A 19645-nucleotide genomic window follows, 5' to 3' on the forward strand; every position below is an offset into this window, starting at 1 on the left:
AACATTGAGTGGTTGGGCATGACATTTTTGTGGGGTATCTGTGGACATAATATAGATGTTTACACACTAGAACAGGTTGGGGAAGGTGGCATCTACTACCCTGTATTAAGATGACTAGCAGATACCTAAAGTACCATTAGTAGGCCATGAGCTGTTCTTGTACCAAAGGTAATGAGGGCTGAGAATGCAGTATAAAGTGGGATGGACCATCTGTTCTGTGCAGTGTTGGTCATGCTTACATGACAAGTCACATATATGTTATAGGTTGAACTGTTTAACCCTATACTTGTTTGGGAGCTACTTTTCCATGACCTGTAAGGTGTACAGCACCAAAACTTTTTTATTACCTCTATGAAGTACTACCAAATCCAGACATGTTAACAATACTTTCTTCCGCCCTTCTGTGGTGTACTCCAATAATTTATGTTGCTGCACAACTCTGGGTATGCATGGAATGGTCTACTTACATGGTCTAGGAATCGTGCACACCTCTGACATGCTGTTTTATCCTGTGTGAGTCTTCATTTACATGCCATCTACTATTTTGCTTTCCATTGTCTTAAAATGTACAGAACATGCTTGTACAGGATGAAATGTTTGTGCATTGCAAACCATTTGTACAAGTGTACCACAGTGAAAAGTGCCATGCATAATGTGCATGCACCCCATCCTTTATCTACTAAAAAAATCATGTGCTTCTGTTATTAGCAATAATGCATTAAAGAACTGTATTAGCACTGTCTGACAAGCACTGTTTTTCACTTGTTTGGACTGGTTATTTGTTAAACTGTTCATTTGCTCCAGCTGCTGATGCTACAACAGTTTATTAAAAAAGGCAATATCAAAAGATGTGTAAATGTTTTTATTTTTCATAAAACAGTATGTCTGAGTGTCTATGAATGTCTCTTTTAATCAAGTTAAACGTGTGGCAGTTGAAAACATTACTTCCTTTTTTTCAGCAATTGCAGGCAGCTTTGAGGGCTATTTTAGTGGCATCATACTTGAAGTTTTTTTTTCCCATTAAGGGTGTGTCCTCCCTATATAAGGAAATGCTACCAACAGTGAGAAGCCAGTGGATTTCATGTCAAGCTTAAATGGTTTATGGCATGCATCCAGACAGTACATTCATCCATTGAAGAAAGAAAGAACACATTATATAAGGTAAGTGTTTACTATTTACAAAGTGTACTAAATATTTGACATAATGGTAAACACCTGCAGTAACAGCTTTTTTCCCTGTGGAACTACTATAGCACTATATATTTCCCAATAACAGACACTACACTTTTCATTGCTGAATGTAGATCACCTGTTACTTACAGTATATTAAAGTTTTAAGTTGTACATTTCAATATATGCTGCAGTTTATGTATATAATGCATGTTATCTGTGGATCATAGATCATAATGGGATATAGAACTGGAATGTTATATACATACAGTATCTGCAAGGAAATGAAATCCTGACACAGCTTTCACAAAACAATTGCTGCTGTAAGGCAAAAAGGTAGCATATGTTACACCCCAAAGTATGCCTAGCATGCCTCCTGGTACATAGAGGTATTCTAGAACAGCACAGTCATTATGCATTCTGATTTAAAATATTCAAAATCACTGTTCTGTTTGAGACATTAGAAGTAAGAGGGGACATGATATTGTGATGTCAGCAGTTGTAATATTAAAACGTAGTAGAAAATAAAATGTTGGCAATTTGAGTGGAATATAATTTGTTTTATGGATTTCACTTAATGCTCTATCTGGGGACTAGAATCAATAGGGGCAAACATATTTAAGGATACTTTTGAGAATAAATAAAAGTTATTTAAGTTAATCTAACTAGGGAATGCCATATTTCCATGAGCTCGAAACACTTAGATATGCAGTCTTTGCAGAACTTTCTGCTTCTATCACTAAACGGTCTTTAATTTGCTTATGTTGTACTTGTCTGGCAACCTGCTTATTCATTCTTGCACTTTCACCTTGTATAGCTGATAAGCAGGTAAATAGTGTGGTTATCTGTTTACATTCCTGTTTTTCCACTTTATTTAGTTTTCTGCATTTATATATGTGTGTGTGTGTGTGTGTGTGTGTGTGTGTGTGTGTGTGTGTGTGTGTGTGTGTGTGTGGGAGACACACTGAAGACATTTCATGATAAACTATAAAATCACAAGTAAGGAGTGATTTTTTTTTCTTTTCTTCTTTTAAAGATGTGAAGGCATTTGTCTATCACTACAGATAGTGTCATCTAGTGGTGAAATCTATTATGAAGGAGTTATAAGAGTTTATCTTTGAACTAGTTGTGCGTGTGTGCGTGTGTGTGTGTGTGTGTGTGTGTGTGTGTGTGTGTGTGTGTGTGTGTGTGTGTGTGTGTGTGTGTGTGAGAACCAAACACACACATTTATTAAAATAGAGGATAACTTCTTGATAAACTGCAAAACCACAAATGGGAAGTGATTTTTTTTTTCTTTCTTTCTCTCATTTTTAGGCTATGAATGCAGTACAGACAGTGACATCTAGTGGTGAAACCTATCTTGAAGGCTTTGTTAGAATTTTGTGTGTGTGTGTGTGTGTGTGTGTGTGTGTGTGTGTGTGTGTGTGTGTGTGTGTGTGTGTGTATAAAATAACCTGCAGTTATGTTTGCAAAATGCAGCCGTGGTAAAATGTCAGACTCGTGTATCTATAAAAAAGTGAAGGCTGCTGATGAATGGTACATGGTGTATTGCACGATATCAGTGTATCTGCCTTGCACAGGCTAAATGACAAAACAATATATCATTTATTTCTTTATAGTATCTGACATTTGTTTACCGTGGTGGTCTAACTAGGTCTACAGAACCCGTTTTCAACAGAGGCCCGGGGAGAAAAGCTCCACATACAGTACAATGAATACAGTATACTACAATACAATACAAATGACATTAGAAATACTATACAAAAATAAGTTGAAAGAACATAAATTGTTACAATATATTATAATATATACTACACATGTAGACAATAATAGTCACTTTCACCATATACATTGCCTATGAGTAGATACTGTCCAAAACTAGTATGTAGGTAGTGCAGTGTATGACATTGACTGTTATAGTACATGAAACATAGAATGCTAGTTTCATTTAGGACAATAATAGCCAGAAAGTCAGTGATGCAGAAAGATAGTGAGAGAGTTAAGAAGAATGGAGGCATTACAGTCTGAGCAGTAGCTTAAGGATATGGTACAGAAACAGAGAAGGAGTTAGGAGATCCTTAGGGTCTTGCAGACTGTGAGGGAGTGAAATGTGACAGAAGAGGAGGATGAAGCTAGTGTGGAAGAAGAGGAAGAGCTGAGAATTAGGTAGGCTTTATGCAGGAGAAGAGCCATGTATTTTTGAAATGATTTTTAAATAGGCTTTGAAATGGGTTAGGTCAGACAAAGACCTGGTAGCTAGAAGTAGTGAATTCCATGGTATGGCGACAGAGTATGAATACAGAGAGTGACCTGGTTTTCTTGTAGGTTTTGAGATAGCTAAGAGATTTTTGTCTTCTGATCGTAAGGATCAATTTGGTGTATACGGTGTGACTAGATTGGCTAGTGCAGGGCAGGCAGTAGTCTTGAAAATAAGGTTGTGCAAGGTAGACAGCTGAATAAAGGCAAGCTGGTTGGGGAGTTCAAAAAGTTTAGTTCTAGTAGCGGTTTACAGTGGTGTGTGTGATATTTAGAGTTTCTGACAAATGTTGCAACTTTGTTGTAGCACTGTTCCATCTTGCTTAGGGTAAATGTTTGTAAGTTATTTAGGATAGGAGCATCGTAAAGAAGGGAGGGAAGTAAAATGTTTTTGCAAGGGTAGTTTTGGTTGCTGCAGTAAAGAAATGTTTGTTTCTATATAAGACTCCCAGCTTTTTATAGGTTCTCTTTAAGTTTTGCTGCATATGGGGGTCGAATGAAAGTTTATTGTCAATGACAACTTCTAGAAGTTTGGTTTCCTGCACTATTTCTATGACAGTGTTTTGAGATACAAGGATGTTGAAATGATCAGTGACAGGGGAGGTGTTTTTTGGGGTAAAAGAGTATTAGTTTAGTCCTCTTTGGATTAAAAAACAGTTGGGAATTTCTTAGCCAGGATTCAACTGTAGTAAAGGACTGTTGAGTTTATGAAAGTAGTTCTGGTAGTGATTGAGCAGTACAGAATATGGTGGAGTCATCAGCATATTGAATGAAGGTTCCAGGGTGAGAGGCAGTGTGAAAGTTGTTTGTGAAAATGTTGAAGAGTAGGGCGGGGTCCGAGGATGGAGCCTTGAGGTACTCCAGTAGGGTTATGCAGAAAGGGTGAGAGTTCATTGGACCATTTCACTGCTTGTTTATGATCCTGGAGGTAGATTTGAAACCATTTTTTTGTGTTATGTGAGAAGCCTAAGTTAGATAGTGTGTTCAATAGTAAGGGGTGACACACTGTGTCAAAGGCCTTGGAGAGATCAAGGAACACTGAGGCTATATAGCATCCTGCATCTCTGGCCTTGTTCACGGTGTCTGTAAAGGATAATAGAGCTGTAGCTGTGTTGTGGTTGGGTTGGAAGCCATGTTGGGTTTTGGTTAAAAGATTGTTTTGCAATAGGTATTGCATTACCTGCTGATGGATATCTCTCTCTCGAGAATTTTGGATATGGGTGACAAGATGGACATAGGACGGAAATTGCATGGTTCAGAAGAGTTGTCTCTATGGATGGGGTGATATGAGATTGTTTCCATATGATTGATAATTGTGATTCAGATAAAGACCTATTTATAAGGATACTGATTGGGTGGGCAATTGAGTTGGCAGCCTGTTTAGGTAGTGTGGTGGAAGATTATCAGTTGAGGTGGAGCAGAGTTTTGTTTTTGTAGCAGTTTCTTAATGGTATAAGTAGGTATGGGCTGAAATGAGAATGGGGTTTGTATGACATTTTGTTGAGTAGGGGAGTTATTAATGACATGATTAGAAGTAGTTGATGGTCTAAGGTTGGTGTCCGAAGAGGCTGAAGGGTGGGGGGGGGTCCAGCATTAGAGGTGTTAGTAGGTCTGATATTGATTTTTTGAAGTGCTTGTTAAAGGTTTCTGCTATTTGTGAAGGAGGGGTATCAGGTGAAATCAGGAATATCTGTTTGTTCCAGGGTTAAAGAGACAAGTATGGAGTGGCAACATTTATTGGGGTTGATATTGATTTTATGCTGGAGTTGAAGCTGGGAATAGTATGACTTCTTATCTCTGTTAATTAGTGTTGTCACTTTGTTATGTAGTGTTTTGAAATTAATATGATTTTATTCATTTTTGTTTTGTTTCCAGGTCAACCAGGCTAGGTCCCTTTGCTTCATCAGGTGTTTACATTCCTTAGAGAACTATATAATGTCTCCTCTTCATTTGGGGTATAGGACTGCGTATATTAGTAAAGGTTGATATTAACTAAAATGACATATTAAAGTATTATAAAAAAAGTTTTGGGTAAAACTACTGCTAGCCTACAGTTCACCAAGAGAACTTGGCCGTGTTACAGTTCACCAAGAGAACCTGGCCACATTACAGTTCACCAAGAGAACCTGGCCACATTACAGTTCACCAAGAGAACCTGGCCACGTTACAGTTCACCAAGAGAACCTGGCCACGTTACAGTTCACCAAGAGAACTTGGCCACGTTACAGTTCACCAAGAGAACTTGGCTATGTTACAGTTCAGCAAGTTCAACTGTTCAAGCTGTTAAACTACCTGAGATTCAGTTAACTGCAGGCAACTTTGAATCAGGACGGGAAAAAAATATCTATTGATTTTCGACAGAGAAGGGGTCTGATATGAGCATGTGCTGAGCAGACAGCCATGCATGCCCACAAAATACAGTACCACATGCCAAACTCAGGAAGCAGGGATGGAGGTGGACAGGTAGCAGTCCAGCTAGCTGAAACATTGGGGGAATAGTGTACCTTACTCAATGAACCAAGCAGTTATGGAGCAGAGTAGCACAGCATCAAATCCCATGCAAAGTTGCCCATTTAAAATACTTGGATGTGAAACAGAAAATTATCTTTACATTTGCATAACCTTGGATTAAAGCTTAAACCTTGACTATGCCATTTGTTCTCTGATCCTTTGGTCAGCAAGCATATGCCATTGATTAAATGTATGTTTTCTGTTAGCACAGTTTTGACAAAATGGCACAGTCTCTTTAACACTAAACTCTATGCTAAACCTCACTATTTCTGTGTGGGGAAAGGTTAGTATGTGCCCATATGTTTACACATTGTAGAACATCTTCTGTAACAAGGACAGGATTTTCAACAGTGGAAGTAATACGGGTATTTATTAAAGATTCAAGCAGACTCTGTACATTACATCAAGCAAATGGCAGAATTATATACAAGTAATAATACAATACAAGAAAAGTCAGTCAACTACATCAAATTTAAAACAGAGGAGAGAGCTTGGTGGGTAGACTGGGGTAACTACACAGTCAGCAGCTGGATGGAAAAAGCCAAAGAAAAAGGTTTGCCAGTCCTCACCTCAGCACAATGACTGTGCCACAAGATGTGCATAACAGAGATGAGTAGAAAGATATAGTGCCAGACTGCATCTGTCCATAGCTGTCCATAATTGCTGTAGAGGCATTTGTTCACTGTAAGTGGGAAAAGCAAAGAAAATGGAAAGCAACACCGTAAAAGAGCCAGGAATGGTTGGATCCTCTGACATGTGATAAAAACATGTTCATTATCCTCGATCCCTGTACAATCTGCCAGGAAGCAATGATGTTCAGCAATCAGGAGGAGAATAGGGAGTCTATTGATGGAACATCTCCAAAGAAGATCTTTCCATTAAAGAAAGTTGCGATAGTGTAACCTCGACTGTCGTAAGCCATGTGAACTGAGCCAGTCATAGTCTTCATAGGCATCAATGGCATAGCCTCTACTAAGCAGCTGCAAGTACCAGGCCTTCCGTGGCTGAGAAATGTCATCCTGAGATATCTTGTGCCAGAGGAGAAAGAGTTTAATGTCAAGTAACTCTGGCTCTGTGATGTCTCTAGTTAATTTGCCTAGCAAGGTAGCAGTCCAAAAGGCACCCTGAAAAGTGGTCAATAGTCTACCCACCAGCGTTAAATTAGCAGAGTAGAAATGACATAACAAAGGGTATAAAAACAAAGAATGCAAATATAAAGCTGGATGCAACAGGGAAAAGCCTCCCTTATGCGGTGGGGAATATAAAATTCCTCCATTACTAGGGTTAAACGCAAGCCCTCAGAAAAAGGTAAAAACAGCTGAAAGCAACTTTGTAATCCATTGGTAGGGAAAAAAATAAACAGTAAACACATAACAAATGAAGCAGCTCTGATTTGGTGATGGGGGCATCCAATTTGCCTTTGAAAGACGGGGGTATGGGAGGGACGGGCCAATGGGTGTTAACAGCCTGCTTGCTGGCATACGACTGTGACAGATGTGTGTACTTCATTAAGGATGCCATGCTTATCAGTAACGGTTGCGCCGGTATCGCTAGTGAGGGATTGAATTAAGGATTCCTTGCGAAGGGTTGCCTTTCCAAGGCAGGGAAGAAATTGTTGCATTATGCCCTTAAAAGAGTAGGCCAAATTCCACAAAGTGATGTGTAACCGGACAATGTTGCACTGATACAGATGTCGGAGGTGTGCTCAGGCATCAAGAGTACCAGCCTGTAAGGAATGAGTGAAGGTGGTATAGGCAGTGGCAGTGGCCTGCTTGACCTGGGCATGGAAAAGTTGGGCAAAAAGTGTGTGATGGGCTTGCTGAACAGTACTACAGAAGGTAATTTCATGTAAGTGGGTATAAAGTGGCAGGTGGTTAAGCTGAGAAAGTTTTTTCCTCACATCTACCGAATGTTCACAGTAAGTGGAATTATCATACACGTATCAAACTACTGAGAGTTAATGCATTGCTCAGCAACTTTTCATTTACTGTATAATGTGCAGAACTTTATGAAGTGCACACACTTTGGCAAACTGATGAGCAATTGGAATGCATATTGCAATACAGTGGCCAAAAGTATTGGTAGACATCACCACTAACATTAATCAGTGATAATAGTCCTGTTAGTCACTGTTTCCTTAGTTATTACCTGTGTATACCTCCTGATGCCTAGCATTTATGAACAGGAAGTCCACTTGTCAGCAATGATCTGTTGGTTAGCTGCATGACTCAACTCCTAGAACCTTCTGCTGCCTGTACAGAACAGTTATGGCACATGACAGGGCTCCCACTCTGAGCCTGCAGCAGGTAATTGTGGAGCAGTGCTCTACCCTAATTAACATGCACAAGTAAATACATAGTGTGTGCAGCTACATGCTCTGCACAGCTCAAGGCAGCTGTCCACATTAAGTAGAACTAGCCAATGTCTATTTGAAAGGGAAGGTTAGTGTTGCAGTCCTAGAGCACTCTTGGCTGGTTCGCATGATGGTCAATTGCACTTGGAGAGTATACTCGACAGTGAGTAGAACCAAAAGGAAATATAGTTACATACTGCTACAAATATGCACACATTCACTTGTATGTGCACATGGGTTCATGTACATGTGTGTGTTTGTGAAGCACCATCAAAAAGATTGATTAAGATCAATTACATTAAGTATGACAGTCCAAGCTTTTTAAAATACACTTACTAAATTTCCATTTCAAAGGAATAAAAGGAACATGTCTTGCATTCTTGGGAATGTCTTGCTAATGCATCACAGAGGCGTCTGCGATCTTCTGTATAGCAAGTTACTGGTGGTGATATGGACATTTCCTCTGAAAAATAATTAGCCTAAATACATTATTATTGTGTCATTGTGCATTTATGAGGCATTGTGAGGAAATTTTACATCTTTCCAATAATGCCTTGATAAATAGAAGTCTGCAAACATTTCCTTCATATGCTAAGTGGGCAGTATGCCACAGTGAGGTATGGACAAAAGGCAGAAGGGACTAGGAAGGCAGAATCATTGGCATGCTTCCATGCTTACTTAGACTGGCATTTTTTCTTAAGTTATTTTTTTCCTTTGACCCCACCAGCCATATCTCTGGCTGTTTGGGGGATTCTGCTGATCTGATCCAACCAATACATGTAGTAAGAGGCAATGCTAACATCATTATGCACGGCTGTGAAGTTACTTTATGACCCTATTGTTTTACAGCCTTCTACAGAGGATGTCTTCTATGCAGTCCACCAAAAAGGAATGTGCAATGAGTGAGATTTGAGATTCTTCCTATATGATGAGCTGCCATGTTAAGAAACACTAGGTGGACAACAGATGAGTTTGAGTTGAGCTTGAGGGTGGTAGGTTGGCATAACGGTTAAGATGTTTACCTTACAGACACAAGGTGCAGGATTTGATTCTCACATGGGGTTAATTGGCTAGGCCTAAAATGGCCTGTATAGGCAGCTAGCCTAGTACTAACCTATGAGTCCATTTTAAGTAGTTTAATGACTGCTTTACCATTTATCTTGTAGTAGAAAAATCTCACTCAATGCACATTCCCGCTTGGTGGGCTGCATAGAAGACATCCTCTACAGAAGAACACAATAGGGGCATAAAGGAACTTCACAGTTCTGCATAATAATGTTAACATTGTATTATGTTTGCTTGAACTGATATGCCTGAACATTTAAATGACATTGGTAAATACCAGGTCACACAAGGAGCTCTGTAGGCTTGATCTGTGAGAGTAACCAGTTGTGTTAGACCTGTTTTACTACATGACCAATGATAATGAGTATTTCTGGGATGTAAGGCATTCAAACCAAAATCTCCACATATTATAGTATTCTTTCTTGGGACTGCAAAATGCATCTGGGAAAGTGTTTGATCAATTAGAGTTAAGTTGGGAGGTAGTGCAATATAAGTTAAATGTTGGTGTTTTCTGTAACCCACTTAAAGCGTTAACCATATGGTGGCATGTGTTGGTGTGTGTGTGTGTGTGTGTGTGTGTGTGTGTGTGTGTGTGTGTTTGAGTGAGCTATATTTGTAATTTTTAAAGCCCATTTTGTTTCTACTTCAGAATATATGACCTCCTCCCTCTATTTTAGTTTTTTAGTTCTTGGTCGACGCATACCTCTCAAGTTATAACAGCAAGAAATCTGGACAAAGCCATAAGTAATGGTGGGACAAAGGACCCAAAATAGAGACAGTTTTTTTAAATATTGCTCTTACAAACTTAGAAAGTTGGCAGAATAATAGGCTGTGAATAAGCATGACTCTTCAGAAGGGTATTAAGTCTGAAACTCAGATTTCTGTCATTATTTTTCTCAGTTCAACCCTCAATGTTTTGCCAATGATTTGTCAGAAAAAAACACAATTTTATGAGAAACAGACCAAAAATATGAGGCAAAAATCTGGACATTCAGCAAAAATCTGTACACTTGAGAGGTATGGCTCGACTATATAGACAAGACAAGTCATGTGATATGACATCCTCCTTTGTCATTATCAAAGCAGCAGAGTAAAGCATCTAACAAAGTGAAGATTAGGGCATTGGTGGCTACAGCTGTTCAGCATTACTAGTAACCACTCTCAGGACAAAGTGAAGATTAGGGCATGGGTGACTACAGCTGTTCAGCATTACTAGTAACCACTCTCAGGACAAAGTGAAGATTAGGGCATGGGTGACTACAGCTGTTCAGCATTACTAGTAACCACTCTCAGGACAAAGTGAAGATTAGGGCATGGGTGACTACAGCTGTTCAGCATTACTAGTAACCACTCTCAGGACAAAGTGAAGATTAGGGCATGGGTGACTACAGCTGTTCAGCATTACTAGTAACCACTCTCAGGACAAAGTGAAGATTAGGGCATGGGTGACTACAGCTGTTCAGCATTACTAGTAACCACTCTGAGGACAAAGTGAAGATTAGGGCATGGGTGACTACAGCTGTTCAGTATTACTAGTAACCACTCTCAGGACAAAGTGAAGATTAGGGCATGGGTGACTACAGCTGTTCAGCATTACTAGTAACCACTCTCAGGACAAAGTGAAGATTAGGGCATGGGTGACTACAGCTGTTCAGCATTACTAGTAACCACACTGAGGATAAAGTGAAGATTAGGGCATGGGTGACTACAGCTGTTCAGCATTACTAGTAACCACTCTCAGGACAAAGTGAAGATTAGGGCATGGGTGACTACAGCTGTTCAGTATTACTAGTAACCACTCTCAGGACAAAGTGAAGATTAGGGCATTGGTGACTACAGCTGTTCAGCATTACTAGTAACCACTCTGAGGACAAAGTGAAGATTAGGGCATGGGTGACTACAGCTGTTCAGTATTACTAGTAACCACTCTCAGGACAAAGTGAAGATTAGGGCATGGGTGACTACAGCTGTTCAGCATTACTAGTAACCACTCTCAGGACAAAGTGAAGATTAGGGCATGGGTGACTACAGCTGTTCAGTATTACTAGTAACCACTCTCAGGACAAAGTGAAGATTAGGGCATTGGTGACTACAGCTGTTCAGTATTACTAGTAACCACTCTCAGGACAAAGTGAAGATTAGGGCATGGGTGACTACAGCTGTTCAGCATTACTAGTAACCACTCTGAGGACAAAGTGAAGATTAGGGCATGGGTGACTACAGCTGTTCAGCCTTACTAGTAACCACTCTCAGGACAAAGTGAAGATTAGGGCATGGGTGACTACAGCTGTTCAGCATTACTAGTAACCACTCTGAGGACAAAATGAAGATTAGGGCATGGGTGACTACAGCTGTTCAGCATTACTAGTAACCACTCTGAGGACAAAGTGAAGATTAGGGCATGGGTGACTACAGCTGTTCAGCCTTACTAGTAACCACTCTCAGGACAAAGTGAAGATTAGGGCATGGGTGACTACAGCTGTTCAGCATTACTAGTAACCACTCTGAGGACAAAATGAAGATTAGGGCATGGGTGACTACAGCTGTTCAGCATTACTAGTAACCACTCTCAGGGCAAAGTGAAGATTAGGGCACGGGTGACTACAGCTGTTCAGCATTACTAGTAACCACTCTCAGGACAAAGTGAAGATTAGGGCATGGGTGACTACAGCTGTTCAGCATTACTAGTAACCATTCTGAGGACAAAGTGAAGATAGGGCATGGGTGACTACAGCTGTCATTACTAGTAGCCAATCTCAGGACAAGAAGAATGACAACTGTGTGTCTACAGAGGTGATAATTGGTGAGTTTTAGTCATGTACTGCACACAGTCTATGAGGACTAGCTTGCAAATATGTCACTCCCAGGGAGATGACTGTCTAGTCATTAGTATCACAGTACATTTCTATATTATAAACACTGTGCAAAATGTATTGAAAATACTTTTATGTCCTGAAATTATTATGTGCAAAAACTTTCCTAAGATATTTTGTATGTGGTACTGAAAACTAGACATAGCTTCATGTATTACAGCATATATGCCAGCAGGGGTCACTTCAAAACAGCAAGCATGAAAACAGATAGTTTTCCAAAACCAGTAGCAAAGTGAGCCAGCTGCCTTGTCATACTGAGAAGTGGTAATTAGAATGGAGAGAGGCAGCTTCAGGTAAAATACAGCCTCGCTATGACTTGCAGAGCTTTTGGTGAAGTGTTTTAAGTCTTGTTTTAGTCAAAAGAATATAGAATGAAACATTAGCTTATTATAAATATGCTGAAACATAAAAATGTTGCATACATATAAGTACACTCTTTAAAAGGGTGTGAAAAACAGGAGCTGTATTACTTGCCCAGGGTATACCAAATTTCTGTGACAAGTGCTTCTTGACTAAGAAGCAAAGTGATTTGGTCATTAGCTATTTTACTGTGCAAGACTCAACTTGCAGAATTTCAAATTAATATAATATTTTAGAAAGGTTACCATGAGGTATTCGCCTGGTGTAAGCATTTCTGATTCAGAGATAGCCCTTCATGGTACTGTCTCTGTGGCTTATAGTAAATGCTTTTGAGGCATTCTGGAGGAGCAACATATGCAAATTAGCCAGGTGCTGTCCTCCAGAAAACGCCTGCAGTAAGGAATTTCTGCAGCAGAGGGATTCAGAGAATTGCTCAGCTAAGTACGTTACCTCTTGTCAGCTGTGTTAAGGAAAATGGCCAAAAGCTTGCATTCATCCATTGCTTCCAATGGATGAGATCATGCAAGAGGTAAGTGCTGGAGAGTTTAGTAAGAAGGTAGTGGTGAGGGTTGTGTACATGTGTGAGTGCGTGTGTATGTGTGGCTGCATGTATGAGGATATGCAGAGAAATAAATGGCCTTTTGTATGTGCACTCTTTTCTGTGTGTGTGTGTGTGTCTCTGTATATATATATATATATATATACATGTACCTGGGTGGTTGTAGCAGGGGACTTAGGTAGGGGATAGGTAGCATAGGAGTGTGTGTGTGTGTAGGTGTCTATCTATATATCTATATCTACATCTATAAATATATAGATGGATCAAAAGGTGCAGGTAATACAGTTATTTATACTACCATAATTCCTGTACCTGGACTTGTTTTTTGGAATAACCGAAAAGAAACCTGTATTAAAGAAAATAAGACAGCTGTAACCATTTTTTTTTTTAGAAGGGGATACAAAGAGGGTGACATAGGAAGTAATCACATTACCAGTGAGAGAAGGGGTGGTGGGATTCCCATAGATAATTATCTGAATGCCTGCCATATAGTGAATATATTAAGGTAAATGGACATAGGTTATCAGAAGGATGGAAAACACATGATTTTGAAAGAAAGAGAGTTAAAGAATGAGAAGGATTTTTTGGAATTACTGTTAGAGTTCCCAGATGAGCAAAATGTAAAACAAATAATGAAATGAATGAGAAAATGATCTAAACAGACGTCTCAGAAAGGTCAAATGGTAGTAGAGATGAAACATTACCAATAAGGGAGCAGTTTAGACAGTGAGAATAAATCAGTATTATTGAGATGGAGAAGGGGGGCGGCCACGGTGGTGCAGTGGTTAGCATTGCCGCCTCACAGCAAGAGGTTCTCTGGTTTGATCCTCGGCTGGGGTGCCTTCTGTGCGGAGTCTGCATGTCCTCCCTGTGGTCACGTGGGTTTCCTCCGGGTGCTCCCGTTTCCTCCCACATCCCAAAGACATGCTGTAGGTGGATTGGACACTCTAAACTGGCCCTAGGTGTGAGTGTGTGCATGTGTGTGCCTTCTGTGGAAGGTTGGGCACCGTGCTGGCAACTCGACACCGTAAAACTCTACTGCCAGTCATGAGCGGACAGGTGATCCGCTGTGGCGACCTCTAACCGGGAAAAGCCGAAAGAAGAAGAAGATTGAGATAGAGAAGGGGAGGAACACTTTAAATATTGGTCACAGGTTCACAGAGAATTTGAACTAGCTTGAGAAGTGGAATGGAATTTCAAGGTGTATCAGTAAGACTGGGTAGAAGGAAAAAGCAAGGGATAACTGGTGAGGAGACTGCACAAACAACAGAAGTGATAAACAAAAGAAGAAGAGAAGAAGAAAACAACACTGACTTTAAGGCAACAGAACCAGGGAAAGCTAAAGAACCGGGTATGATCAGAAAACAATGAAGGTAAAACGGGAAGCAGAACTGCAGAAGGAACTAGATGAAGATGTATGGGTTCAGGTAGTAAGGTTCCACAGAGATGCCATACAAACATAGAAATTTAAAATATTTACCTACAAATAGCTCCACCATTATTTTTACATACCTGCAAGGCTGAATGGGATAGTCATAACAGCTGGAAGTAAATGTTGGAGGTGTAACATGAGGTAGGGGCAAACAGGGTAGACTACTGAAGCAGGTTGTTGGAGAGTAAATGTTGTTAACAAAATGCCTGTTCTTATTAGGGACTAACAGGCAGGACCCAGGAGCATATGAGGAGCTGAGAGTGGTAATAATGAAAGTAGAACAAATCAATTAAAAAATGGAAGCAAAAATAAACCCTGAAGTGAAAGAAGTGGAGGAAATGGTTTCACAACTGAGGTGAAAAGAGATTGCAATTGGAAAGTAAATGCTAGTAGAAGAATAAGAGTGAAGTGGAGAAGATGATGAGGGAGATACAGAGCATAACAAGGACAGTATGATACAAACATTACTAGCACTGCAAGGAGTCAGTGTAAGGCATGTGGGGTGTGCCTGACAAGGCTGAAAGGTCAAACCCAAATCTGTAAATAAATATGCATGTTTCCTTTAGCACAAAAGATATGTTGGTAAATAACTAAGAATTAAGAGTTCTTATTAGCTGACTTTTGCCTAAATAAAAGTACTAGTGTGCGCTGAATAATCTCAGTAAAGAGTTAAAAGCCATCAGCAGTAATAACACAGACATGATATGCAGGAGGAAAGTGTTACAGGTAAAATGACATTTGTAGTTGTAGTATAGAATTATGGTACACAATGCAGGAAGAAAGTTCAGTTGGCAGAGTATTAACAAATGGAATGTAACACCTGGTACCAGGGTATACCACTTAATGTAAACACATATATTGCATGATATACATCATAAAGATGCACTATGCATGGATTGTACTATATGTCAGCTGTGTTAAATGTATAGTAATAAAAGGATGTTTTAATTAAAACAACAGATTTTCATCAAAATGCATACATTACTGACTGACTGTAATCCTTAGTGATTTACCAGAAAAATAAAAAAAATCACAAGGGACAGGGTAAAGACATGAGACAAATTCAGAGACATTCTGCAAAATTAGGGACAGTTGAGAGGCATAGACAGCAGGTGAAAATGAAGTGTTTCTCTGTACAAGTAATGTCTTTAAAAGCTGTTAGACATTTTATTTTGCCGCATTTTATTTGTGTGGTATAATGAAGTTGTAACAACTTTTAAATGCTGTTTTATGTTTTATCACTTTTGTTTGCCAGATGGCACTGTAAACTTTTAGTCCCTAGCAGGGTCAGTCTTAAGCCAGTTGGATCTATTTAGCCCAGTAGGACCCCGCTCCCTCAGGGAACCCTGCATTACAGGATCATTATGCCATACATGAATCCGAGATCTGCTTTAAGACACTACACCAAAGTGCAAGGCATTTTCCTTTTGCTAATCTTAATCTGATAGGAGTTAGAGTGACAGTGTTATTAAGCATTGATATTCAGAACTGTGGCCTCCATATGTTAATTGGAATGTAGTGCTTTTCTGAAGTTGGTACACAGCTTGCTGTTGTTCTAGTTGCATGACAGCATTTGCCACTCACATATGTAAAATACTCCCAACCAAAAAAAAACCCCTCGGTATACTACAAGTACCTGATTCCAAATAAAATCTAAATGCAGGCTTGTGGCCTAATGAGATTATTCTACTGTTAGCTGCACGTCTGTTTATTATTACTGTTCTTTTAGTTATACAGTTAGTACAATCAGTAACCAAGTAAGCATATTGCTTGGTGCAAAACTCGCTGCTTTACGTAAGCTGTACCCTAGAAGTTTGTTCTTCATTTATGGCACATTACAAGCCCTTACCTAATTGCACACAGAAACAATAAAACAAAATGCAAACTACATCAGTTAAAATTTCAAAGAAAATGAAGACTACTAAAAACTAAAATAGTTCAAAATATAAATGAAAATCAGGCTGATGATATGCTAGTAAGTAATAAAGTATTTTTAAGTAAAGGATCCTCTCTGCATATTCTCTAGCTCTAAATGCATATTCTATCTCTGAGAAATAACCCTTAAGATTTAACATGTCATCTTAATGGCTTAGTGGTACAATTTCTGAATGTCATTAATTGAGTTTCAGAACTAGTCCCTGGTTGCCAAATGGCCAGATGAGGCATACAAAGATCAAAATTTCTGTACCAGCATTTTTGTTCTGTAAGGATTGGTGGGTTTAACAGTTATCATTGTATTGTATATATTCTAATAATATCTAGAGGTTCTACAGGAAGACTGAAGTTTGTGTTTATCAGCAAAAGACACTGAACATCTGACTTGAAAATGACAGTGCTGACAGTATTTCCTCCATAGAAAGACATCCTGCCTGTAACAAAACTCCGCTGTTACTGAAGAAATGTCCTGCTGGCTATTGAGATGCAAAGATCTTACTGTCTTTGAGTTTAGGCTGCAAGTGAAAAAGGTCATTGGATTTGCATTCACATGCATAAATAAATAGGTTTATAGGCTAAAGACTACTATGGCCTATATAAGCCTGGCAGTGCAACCCAAATGTGTCACACAAGCTATATGTTTTAGACATTCATACAGGAGTGATTGTTTGTTACAACATGATTTACTGACTACTTCTATCCATCAGAGATGTGGGAGCCAGAGGAGTGAATTTCTGATTTTCCATCAAGTGATCCAAGTTACACCTAAATAGTATTGGGGTCCATGGGGAGGACTTTTTTTCACACAGATGGGGAGCCCATTCTGGAGAAAGGGAATTCTCTGAAATATATAACTGCCTCTCAAACATATCCTGATTATGCAGCAAGCAAAATTTAGGTCTTTAGATCAAACAGTTCTGATGCTGTTTGTTGTGTATATGTGCAAAAGGTTCATTAGAGCAGGGTCCAGGTATGCTTTGTAGGCTAGGCATAGATTACCACTCAGTGGTCTGTAGGAGACAGGGCTTTGAGGTGATCCACACAGGACATTGTCTTTATGCCCTGTAGTCTTTTTGTAAGAAATCTTTGCGGACATTCCAATTGCTACATGCATCTGATCAGGTACATACCAAAAGGGGCATTTTACTCAATGATGGAAATGATGAAGGCCAAATACAGTGCTATAATGACTTCCCTGGACCTAAATGCCATGCACTTATAAGTTGAACAGCATAGAAGGATTTCCTTACTACCTTGGATACATGTTGGTCGAAGGCCAGGTAACTGTCTACATGTGTTTACAGATCCCTGACTAGTGGGTCAACTCTTAAGGATGTTTCATTGATGATGTGTTTCCTGGGGTGGCCAACTTCCCAAATGGTACTATAATGCATTTATTTGCACTGAGTTTTAAGCCATGGCTTTGGCACCTGTCATTTGTCTCTGTTAGACCCACATATAAGATGTTAGTGTCTTAGGGGATTCTATGAGTGCTCCTAGTTTGCAATCATCTGCAACCATGGTAAACCAGAGGGCTTTGACATTAGCCTTGACTTCTGAGAAGTAGATGCCAAAGAGGACTGGACCCAGTACAGAGCCTGGAGGGACTCCACTGGCCTCTTTGAGAAGGTAATATCACCAACGCTAATTTCTTAGGTCTTATCTGTGAGCCAGCTGGCTATCCAGTATGTTATATATGGTTTTATGCCTAATTCCATAACTTTGTTAATAATGCCAGATTGGGTTTTTGTATCAAATGCCTGAGCCAGGTGAAGGTAGGCAGTATGCACTGTTTTACCCTCATCCATTGTCTTGGTGACCTTCGTAAAGAAGTTCACAGGGGTCAGTAGGCATGACCTTCCTTTGACAAGCTAAAGTGGGATGAAGCCAGTGTCTGAATGTCAATAAATGCAATAACATACATTTATGTGTGTGTGTGTGTGTGTGTATATATATATATATATATATATATATATATATATATATGTATATATATATATATATATATATATATATATATATATATATATATATATATATATATATATGTATACATACAAAAGACCCCTAGTTACAGTGGGAGTAAATGATAACTCGGATCAAGCAGTAGGTTGAACTTGCAGACATGGGAAGTTATGCAGTTGTGCTAAATAGAGCAGAGACAGTTGTCACAATAAGAAAGAAAGAAGCATTCTGTTGTCATAAAATGCATTTGCTAATCACAAAATACGAAAATGCATTGCAAGTAAAGATATGTGACAGTAAGAAATGTAATCAAATTGCAGAAGCATGTAATAGAAAAGTGGAAGTGGAAAACATGAATATTATTCTATTTACTCAGTACACTTAAGGATTCAGTAGAATTTACTTATCAGGATTATAAAAGTTCTGTTTCTGTAAAATGAGTCATGACACATTCATGAAGCTATATGCAGGAACAGCTAACTACATTATAATGGTAATTGTACTTTTTATTTATTTAGAGAGCTGGCTAAGTTCGGACAATTTCATGCCAGAAGGCAACGACATAGATGTAGAAGATACAGTGATAGTTATAGTTGCCAGTTCAATGAACATGTCTTTGGGAGGTGGAAGGAAACTGAGAAAACCAGAAAAGAAATAAGAAGTTACAGGAAGAATGTTCTAGCCCACACAGACAGTAACCAGACAGAAATTTAACCACTGAGACATGCTGCTCAGGTGGACTGAATGCTGAAATGTACTTAATATAGTAAGTGAAAATGAAAACAAACATGTTTTTAACTCTGCTGGCTTTCAGAAATAGTTACCCAAAATGAATATTGTGGGAAGTGATTTTACACAGTGAATGAATGAAACATTTCCTTTCAGTTTCAGAAATCTCATCATGGAATGACTATGACAATCCCCTTTTGGTATTGTGATCATATTGTGGTGGAGCGGCTTCTCTACCCATGTGGTCATTAGGGCTATGCTGTTTGCAGTTCATGCTTCTAGCAGAGACATTCTGCAAATTTTCAATAACCCATCATGATGGCTCAGAGAAAGAGCCAAAGAATCTCACCCAGAACAAGGAAGCTATGCCCCAACCCTGTAGCTAGGCCAGGTGCTCTGGAATTTGTCAGAGAGCACCTGGTGGGTGGGTGATCCAG

The 19645-nt window shown here is 39.3% G+C and overlaps 1 protein-coding gene across 1 annotated transcript in view; it reads left to right on the plus strand.

Annotated features, from left to right (window-relative positions):
• Positions 1 to 1046: 1046 nt before the first annotated feature.
• The window catches only part of LOC122789069 (protein rapunzel-like), a 90712-nt gene continuing 72113 nt past the window's right edge, over positions 1047 to 19645 (plus strand). The window contains exon 1 of the mRNA XM_044056262.1: positions 1047 to 1161. The gene's annotated coding sequence lies outside the window, so the exon portion shown is untranslated. The remainder of the gene's footprint in view (positions 1162 to 19645) is intronic.

Source organism: Protopterus annectens, chromosome 14.part0 (genome assembly GCF_019279795.1).
Source record: "Protopterus annectens isolate FY-2018-M chromosome 14.part0, PAN1.0, whole genome shotgun sequence".
NCBI lineage: Eukaryota > Metazoa > Chordata > Ceratodontiformes > Protopteridae > Protopterus > Protopterus annectens.